The following is a 7,900-nucleotide window of genomic DNA, read 5'->3' on the forward strand; positions in this document are numbered from 1 at the left end:
CAGTAGCTATAACAACTAGGTCCTGAAGAAAGCTGGGGTCCTTGAACCCACTACGGCTGAAACTAGTAGACCATCCCTTTCGGTAGATTAATTCAAAGCCGATACTGTGTTTTTTAACAAGTCCACCAGTGGTCATTAATAAATGTGTCTTGGACCACTGTTGTATCTTTTTTAACTCACTTACACCTTCACTTTTGTCCTTGCACTGCATCTTTTGTCTTGCCTGGTCAGTATACTTTTTGAGATACCCAGCCTGTCATTTTCCATCTTTGTCACAACACGCCTAGTCTACCAGCATTTGGTTTGTTGCCAGAAGAGCTGAGGTTACAGGGCTAACTTTTTTCCCCCTCCTCAGGGTTTCTTCTGTCATGAAGTCGCAATTGTGTGATTATCTTTTTACTACCACTAGCTGTTATACAGGCAAATGATCTGTCGTGGGTCCTGCTCGTACCCTTGTTCTGTGACTACTTTTCTTTCATTTTTTTACATGTAAATACAGCCCCTTTGCACGCAGCTCTTTGCATGAAAGGGGTGTTCCATTTGTGTTGCTATGGGTATTCCCACCCAACACCGATGGAAACAGACACATTTCCAGATTTATGAGAAATCGTAAACTTGGAAATGCGTCTGAATGCTACACCTACACAGGGGTGGCATAGGGAGGCGCAACGAGGAGAAATGCCCCGGTTACTTACCGGTAATCTTCATTACTCCGAGTATAGTCTTCCTCGCCACATGACTTACAAAGTGAGCATCAGCTCCACGACAGAACCCTCCAAAGCCAAAAAAGAAGCCTCCCACCCCCTCCCAACATGGCCGACCAGTCACACCTGACCTCTATAAGAGGCGGACCGGCCCAACCAACAGCCTGATCTACCAAGCAAACAATGAGGCCGATAGCCAGACAGGGAGGGGGGGAGGGAACTCATGTGGCGAGGAAGACTATACTCGGAGTAATGAAGATTACCGGTAAGTAACCGGGGCATTACCTCCTCGTCAGTCTTCCTCACCACATGACTTACAAAGTGAGCAAATACCCAAGCCAGTAAGGCTTCATTGACCACCATAAGAACAACACCACACGGTGATTCAGAGAAACCAACACAAGGTGGAATCAGAATAATGAAAAGAAAACAGGGATCATAAGAAACCCGAATCAAGACCTAAAGAAAAATTAGGCCATCAAGGAGCCGCAGCTCCTGCATCCAGAACGGCCCTAGCGGAGACCCCAGGGACAGCACCCCCAAGACAACGCGATAGAGTACCATGAACATGAGGGGGGACGACCACGTCGCCGCCCGACAAAACTCCTCAGAGGAGACACACTCGAAGGAGTCCCAGGACACCGCACCCCACCTCGCGGACCGACCCAGGACTCTCGCCGGAACCACCGAACCCAGCGAAGCCCAGGAAAGGATGATAGCCAGTGTAAGACATCGACTCAAGGTGGAAAGAGCGGGCCTGTGGCCCGAATTAACTGGACCGAAAGTCACAAACAGGCAATCCCACCGGGAAAGGGAAGACGTGCGCTCCAGGGAAGCCCAAAACATCACACCGGACAACCAGCAAGGACACGGAAGGATCCGTGACGGGAGGAACAAAAGGTAATGACCCCTCCCGAGCCCGGGTCACCAGGGACGGGACCCCGGGAAGGCAACGGGGGACATGCCGGAGAAACAACCTGTCCGGCCAAACCCGCAAGAAGGAAGGGGAGCGGAGGAACGACCCCCGCACGCCCAGTCGCCCAGCAGACACCACTGCCACCAGGAAAAAAACCCTCGAAAGGGTGAGGAGCCGCAAAGCCACCGAGGCCAGGGGCCCCCAGGGCGATCCCCGAGGTGCTCGCAGAACGAGCGGGATAACCCAAGGGGGAGACACACCAGAGCCAAGCGAACCACCCGGGATTCCAGCCCGTCGAAAACCGGACTGCGGAAGGCCCGCAAGGCATCCTATAGGGCCCTCAGGGAAGAAGGGGCCAAGGGAAATCCAAGACCCGCAAGGGGTCCACGGTGGCGGGGACAGCACCAAGCCGACCGCACCAACGAGAGAAAGAAGCCCAGTGCCGGGCATAGGAAGAGTAGGTGGAAGCCCTGCGGGAGCCCAGCAGGAAACCCACAGCCCCAGAAGAACACCCCCGAGCAAGCAGCGTCACCCGCTCAAGAGCCAGGCCCGCAGATGGAGCCGGCGCAACCCCGCCGGGAGCGGGGGGCCTTCAACGGAAAAGGCAGAACGGGGATCGGCCAGCGGGCCCGAACCGCCAGCTCGCAAAGGAGAGGATACCAGGGGCGGCGGACCCAGCCGGGAACCACCAGGAGCACCCCGGCCCAGTCCAAGCGACACATGCAGAGGACCCGGGGGATCAGGGTGAACGGGGGGAAGCGTACAGCATACCGGAAGGCCAAGCGAAAGACAGGGCATCCACCCGCCATACCCCCGGACCCGGGAGGGGCCGGAGGGCCGAGTCCCCGTCCACGAACAGAACCACCAGGGGTAGACCGAAACGAGACACCAGGCGTCGAAACACCCACGGGGACAGGTAGAGCCAAGGCAACGAAGGAAAGATCCGACACAGTCGAACCGCCTCCACATAGTCGGACCCCGGGGGAAAGACAGCCCGAAGGGACAGGGCCGACTTGTAAACAAAAGGAGCGAACCTAGCATCCCCGCCGAAGGCAGACACCGCTCCACCTCCCCAGGTCGCCCGACCCGACCAAGACACGGGGACCATGAGGCAAAGGTGCAACAGACGGCAGGCCAGGATGACTGCCAGCAACTCCCGAAGCACGAGGAGCAGCGGGACTGCAGGAGAACCCAACGACCCCAAAACGACCCGGCGCCAAAGGACGCCCCCCCTGAACGAACCAGAGGGGAGGACCGGGTCCAGGCACACGACCCCCGAAGGAGGACAAGCCCGAGACGGGAACCGAAGGGATCACCGCACACAGAGCAGGGAGCCGACGGAGGGGAGACAACGCCAGACGTGAAGACACACCCATACAGACAGGGAACACCAAGACCCCCTCCTGGCGAAGAAGATCCACCAGGCGGGCCAGGAGCACAGTTCCTCTAGCCTACAGCACCAGGTATCCCCAGGCAGGTACCCAACCAGGTACCAACCAGGCCCGACCTTGCTCAACACCCAAAAGCCGACGAGATCAGGGGCAGTTAGGGCGGTAACGCCCAAGGTTCCCACGGGCCAGAAGGCAAGCCCAACGGAAGCACCCGCCACCGAGAGTGGGAACCCCCACCCGCAGGCCGGCCTCACAGGCCAACCCAAGGCCCCAGAAACACCTTCAGTGTAGACAAGGGAAGGAGAAGGAATCCAAACCCGCCTAGAAGGAGGGACCCCGCGGAAAGTCCGCAAGACCAGCAAGACCAGACCCCGGCCAGCAAGTAAAAATATGGAACGCTTCACGAATTTGCGTGTCATCCTTGCACAGGGGCCATGCTAATCTTCTCTGTAACGTTCCAATTTCAGTATATGTGCTGCCGAAGCGAGCACTCCGAAGAGCCCAGGAACCGCGATAGCCACGGCCCAAGACGGGACGTAACGGAGGCAACAGCCCCCCCCCCCCCCCCCCCCCCCAGGGAACCCCCTGGAGAGAGATGGCCGAAGCCAGGATCTAGGGTCGAAATAGGGAGTGGCAGCACCAGTACAAGACCGGGAACAGCCGAAACACGGGTCCGGAAGCCAAACCTGAACGCTCCTCGTGGAGATCGACACCCAGAGATCAGGGAGAAATGGCCGAAGGGCCCCACCCATGCAAGGGCGGGACGCCCACACACACAGGCGGACAAGGAGACCGAAGGCAGGCCGCGCCCAGGGGGGCGGGCCCCAAAAGGAAAGGACAGGAGACAGCCAGAACCGGTCACCCATAGAAAACACAGTCACCGTCGACAAGGACGCCGCCAGACCAGACGGCCGAGCCGGCCTCGCGGCCACCCGAGCGGGAACGGTGACCACCCCACCTCCACAACGCCCCTCACAACAGACGCGGGGGGGGGGGTCCGGAGACATGCGCAGAGAACGCACCCAGTGACAATAACATGGAACGAATCACGACAATGCGAGACCTCCTAGTGTAAAACCACTCAGCAGCGTAAATTGACACCATAACCGCGCACTACACACCCGCAAGGGGCACAAGGCGCTTGTCCAAATGCCGCTGTGGAACCCATCCCGGCTTTCCCCCCCATACGACCACTCCTGGACACCCCCAAGGAGGAGGCCAGGCCTCCCAAGCATAGGGGGGGGCCGCAGAGGAGAAAAAGCAAGCAAACGCCCCGAGCAGCAGAATGGGACACCATGAACGGAGTAGGCATCGAGGCGAGAACCATCAGGACCGTGGACGATGTCGCATCGGGCCACACACCCCCCCTGGGGCCACCGAGAGGGTGACGAGGCGAGGAGGGGGCCGGGCAACCCGCCGCGCAAGGACCCCCAGAAGGGACAGCGCAGAACAAGAAGGAGACCCCGCAGATGGCGACAGAACCCCCGCCACACTGAGGAGACCAGAAGGCACAGCCGCGCAGAAGAGCACACTGCACTCGAGACCGGCGCCCAAGAACCTCGTCCTCTAGACGGGTCAGGGCGAGCCCAGTACTGATAACACAGCCCAGAAGCCTCAGAACCGAGGGAACCGATCCCATTAACCGCCGAGGCGGGGAATCGGACCCAGGACTCGGGCAGCACGCAGCAGAAGAACCGCCGCACAAACCATATGGCCACCTGGAACCCGGAAGGAATTCCGAAGGCATTAAACATATGTCACCAGTTATAATGGAGAATGCGTGTATTGAACCCGCTACCTCTCGCATGCTAAGCGAGCGCTCTTCACGCGAAGCGCGACTAAAAACAGGGATGACTATCACCACGCAGATAATGCCCCCACTGAGGATCGAACATAGGACCCTCCGACTACGAGCCTGACGCGGTGTCCGCTGCCCTAAGAAGGCAGTACAAATCGCTGCGCCCGCAGGGGAACCCTGGCGTGCACGGTCGACAAAGGCAAGCGCATCGCACCTGTCGGCCAATCCAACCCCGCCCCCAAGAGGCGGGAGCCAGCCGGAGCCAAACGCAGCGCGGCAATCAGCCGCGGGCCGTTGGGAAGGGAAAAAAACTCCCGAATGCCGGCGCTGTGACACCGAGACCCAGGTCAGCCTGAGGGGAGCACCCGGACCCGGTCAGCAGAGCCCCCGAGGACCCGCTTTCAGGGTGGTATGGCCGTAGGCCGCCAGTAAGTGCCATTGCAGAAGCGCCGCGGAGGGAAAAAAAACACGCGCACTCCGCTGTCCCCGGCTAGGCTCCAGCCCGCGAGCGCAGGCAAAGTCAGCGCCCATGTTAAAAACGCACGGTGCAGGAGCGGAGAATATACCGGCAGAAACAACCTGAAAGCTGTTATATGGAACGCTGCACGCTCGGCATGAGGCTCCAACCACTTTAGCGGCTCATATACTTCCGCCGCAGACCTTGAAGCGCTAGCCCAACGCAGCCTAGAACATAGGGGAGCTGCGACAGAGCCCAGGAACACACGATTCCCACTGAGCAGTGCAGCCCCACGAAGGGTGATACAACCACATGTCCGCCACACATCAGAGACATGCAAGCAAACGCATAGGCGCATAAAGGCAAACGGGGCCCCATATAGGAGAACCCCCAGCGCTGGCCCCAAAAGCCCACCTAGTGGCAAGGGCCCATTAGTAACGACCTGGGGAGAACACGGGAATGTACCAACACCCCACATTCCCGGCCGCCCCCCCCCCTGTAAACCCCTGGCACGCTAGAGCAGCACCTAACCGGCCCCATAGGACCGGGGGAAGGAAGAGGGGGGGGGAGTTTTAGGCATAAGGCACCAGGGACCGCTAGAGCAGGACCTCCACCCTAAACCCCAAGGGCCAGCTCACGCCGGCCCATCTTACCTGAACAGCGCCTCTGGAGAGAATCGCGCAGAACAAAAAAAACAGGCTGTTGGTTGGGCCAGTCTGCCTCTTATAGAGGTCAGGTGTGACTGGTCGGCTATGTTGGGAGGGGGTGGGAGGCTTCTTTTTTGGCTTTGGAGGGTTCTGTCGTGGAGCTGATGCTCACTTTGTAAGTCATGTGGCGAGGAAGACTGACGAGGAGGTAATGTATTATTTTCTCCTCGTTTTTGTCTCTTCCCTTCCTGCACATAAACAATCATCCCCGTGACGCAGGCATCCTTGCATCATGGTGCAAGGGTGCCTGCATAGGTGCATGACAGCAAATTATGTGCTAGCGCAGGGGAGAGCAAAAGGATCCATCATATCTTTATAAATATGATGCACCCCTGTGCTTTGAAAGTGCTGCAGCGTGGAGCAGCCAAAGGGCATGCAGTGCCATGCTGCAGCACTTTCTTGTAAATGAGGCCCATAGTTTTGTGAATCATAGAAACAGCATTCAGAAAACAAGGTGGTCCTCTGCAACCCTATAAAACGGAGAGCTGCTTCGCAAGGCCCAACACAAATATATTATATTTTTCAAACTGTTTGTCGATTAGAATCACATGTTTTTTTTAATACAAACATTAGCACATAGGTGCTGGATACTGAGATCCAGAGAAAAGAAGAGGACCTTCGAAAGTTACAATAATATAAAGTTTTCGACTGAGCAAACAAATCAACATTTTCTCATCTTGAGAGGCTCTCATTGCCACAGTTAGGCACATCATGTAGGCACAGTCTAGTGGTAGTTAAGCTAAGGCAATGATTTTACTTAACAACCCCTCCATCTTGCACTATTTGTTTGTACAATTTTGGACACATAAATATTCACTAAAAGATTTCCACTTCAACCATTGCCAGTCCTTTTCATCATTATCATCAGTAGTTTTCAATGGGTAAAATAGCGAGGTCCCCTTGATTTCTTAGTGCTTGTGACAAGATAGAAGGTGTTTAGAGGAAGTCTAGACCATGTCATCTGTCCCACAGAGAATGCGAAGCCAGAAAGGTACTGCCTTACAGGATGTATTGGAATAGAGAAGAACGCTGAATGACAAAAGCATGCAGCAGTTTCCTGTACACATGAGAGCAGGATTAGATGCAACAGGAAATGTTGGCAGTACAGTAGTGTGTTGTGTAGGAATTTAGGACCCTAGTGTAATTTTCTCGATTCATGCCCCATAATAGGTATAAATTAACCGATCCTTATATGGGCATAGAAATCATTACCATATTTAGACTGAGCCTGTGCAGCTAAATACGGCATGGCTACTTCCACTAAGTTCCGAGAATCAACAACGATTTCTTAGAAAAACCCGCCTTCAGCAGCTAGGGACTTCCCCTTGCCTGAATACTAATTTATCTAGGAAATCATGGAGTTTTCAAAGAACTGAGTCTTTGATAACGTTATTATGTCCAATCATACGTCAAACTTGGCACCTTCAAGGTATAAATATGCCTACATTTGCCGAGACAAACACACAGTGGTTTGGAGCAGATTGACTATCTACTTGCCCGACGCGCCCGGCAGCAGCAAGTGCCGAAGGAAGCCGACCCTCCAGCTGACGCACTGAGAGACGCTGTCTTTTCTCCTGCAGAGAAATCCAGCTCCAGTGTTCCCGGGCTACCCTTGCGGCTTGCTGGGAAATCGAGTCCTGAGAAAGAGATACAAGACCTCCTTCATTCTAAAACCAAGGTACGGAGCTGATTAGACCCTTAGAGAATTCTTGGAATAGATTCTTGGCAAAGAATACTAAACTTAAGCTACACCTCACTTACTTCTTCCCTTATACTAGACTTAGGTTAGGTACACCAGGGTAGGCGAATTTTAGAAGCACCAGTTGAGTACTTTTAGTCATTATTTTATCACTGTATGTATTTTAGGTATTTTATGGCTTAGAAACTATATCATGCTTTTACAGTATTACTTTATAATACTTATCGT

At 55.2% G+C, this 7,900-nt stretch overlaps 1 non-coding gene across 1 annotated transcript; it reads right to left on the bottom strand.

Moving 5' to 3' along the window:
• Window positions 1-3,395: 3,395 nt before the first annotated feature.
• LOC147732743 (U6 spliceosomal RNA) lies at window positions 3,396-3,502 on the bottom strand. The gene has a single exon (XR_015308792.1). It is a non-coding gene; the product is annotated as a U6 spliceosomal RNA (small nuclear RNA).
• Between the last annotated feature and the right edge of the window lie 4,398 nt (window positions 3,503-7,900).

The sequence above is a fragment of the Lissotriton vulgaris genome, chromosome 2_1, assembly GCF_964263255.1.
Source record: "Lissotriton vulgaris chromosome 2_1, aLisVul1.2, whole genome shotgun sequence".
NCBI classification, from domain to species: domain Eukaryota; kingdom Metazoa; phylum Chordata; class Amphibia; order Caudata; family Salamandridae; genus Lissotriton; species Lissotriton vulgaris.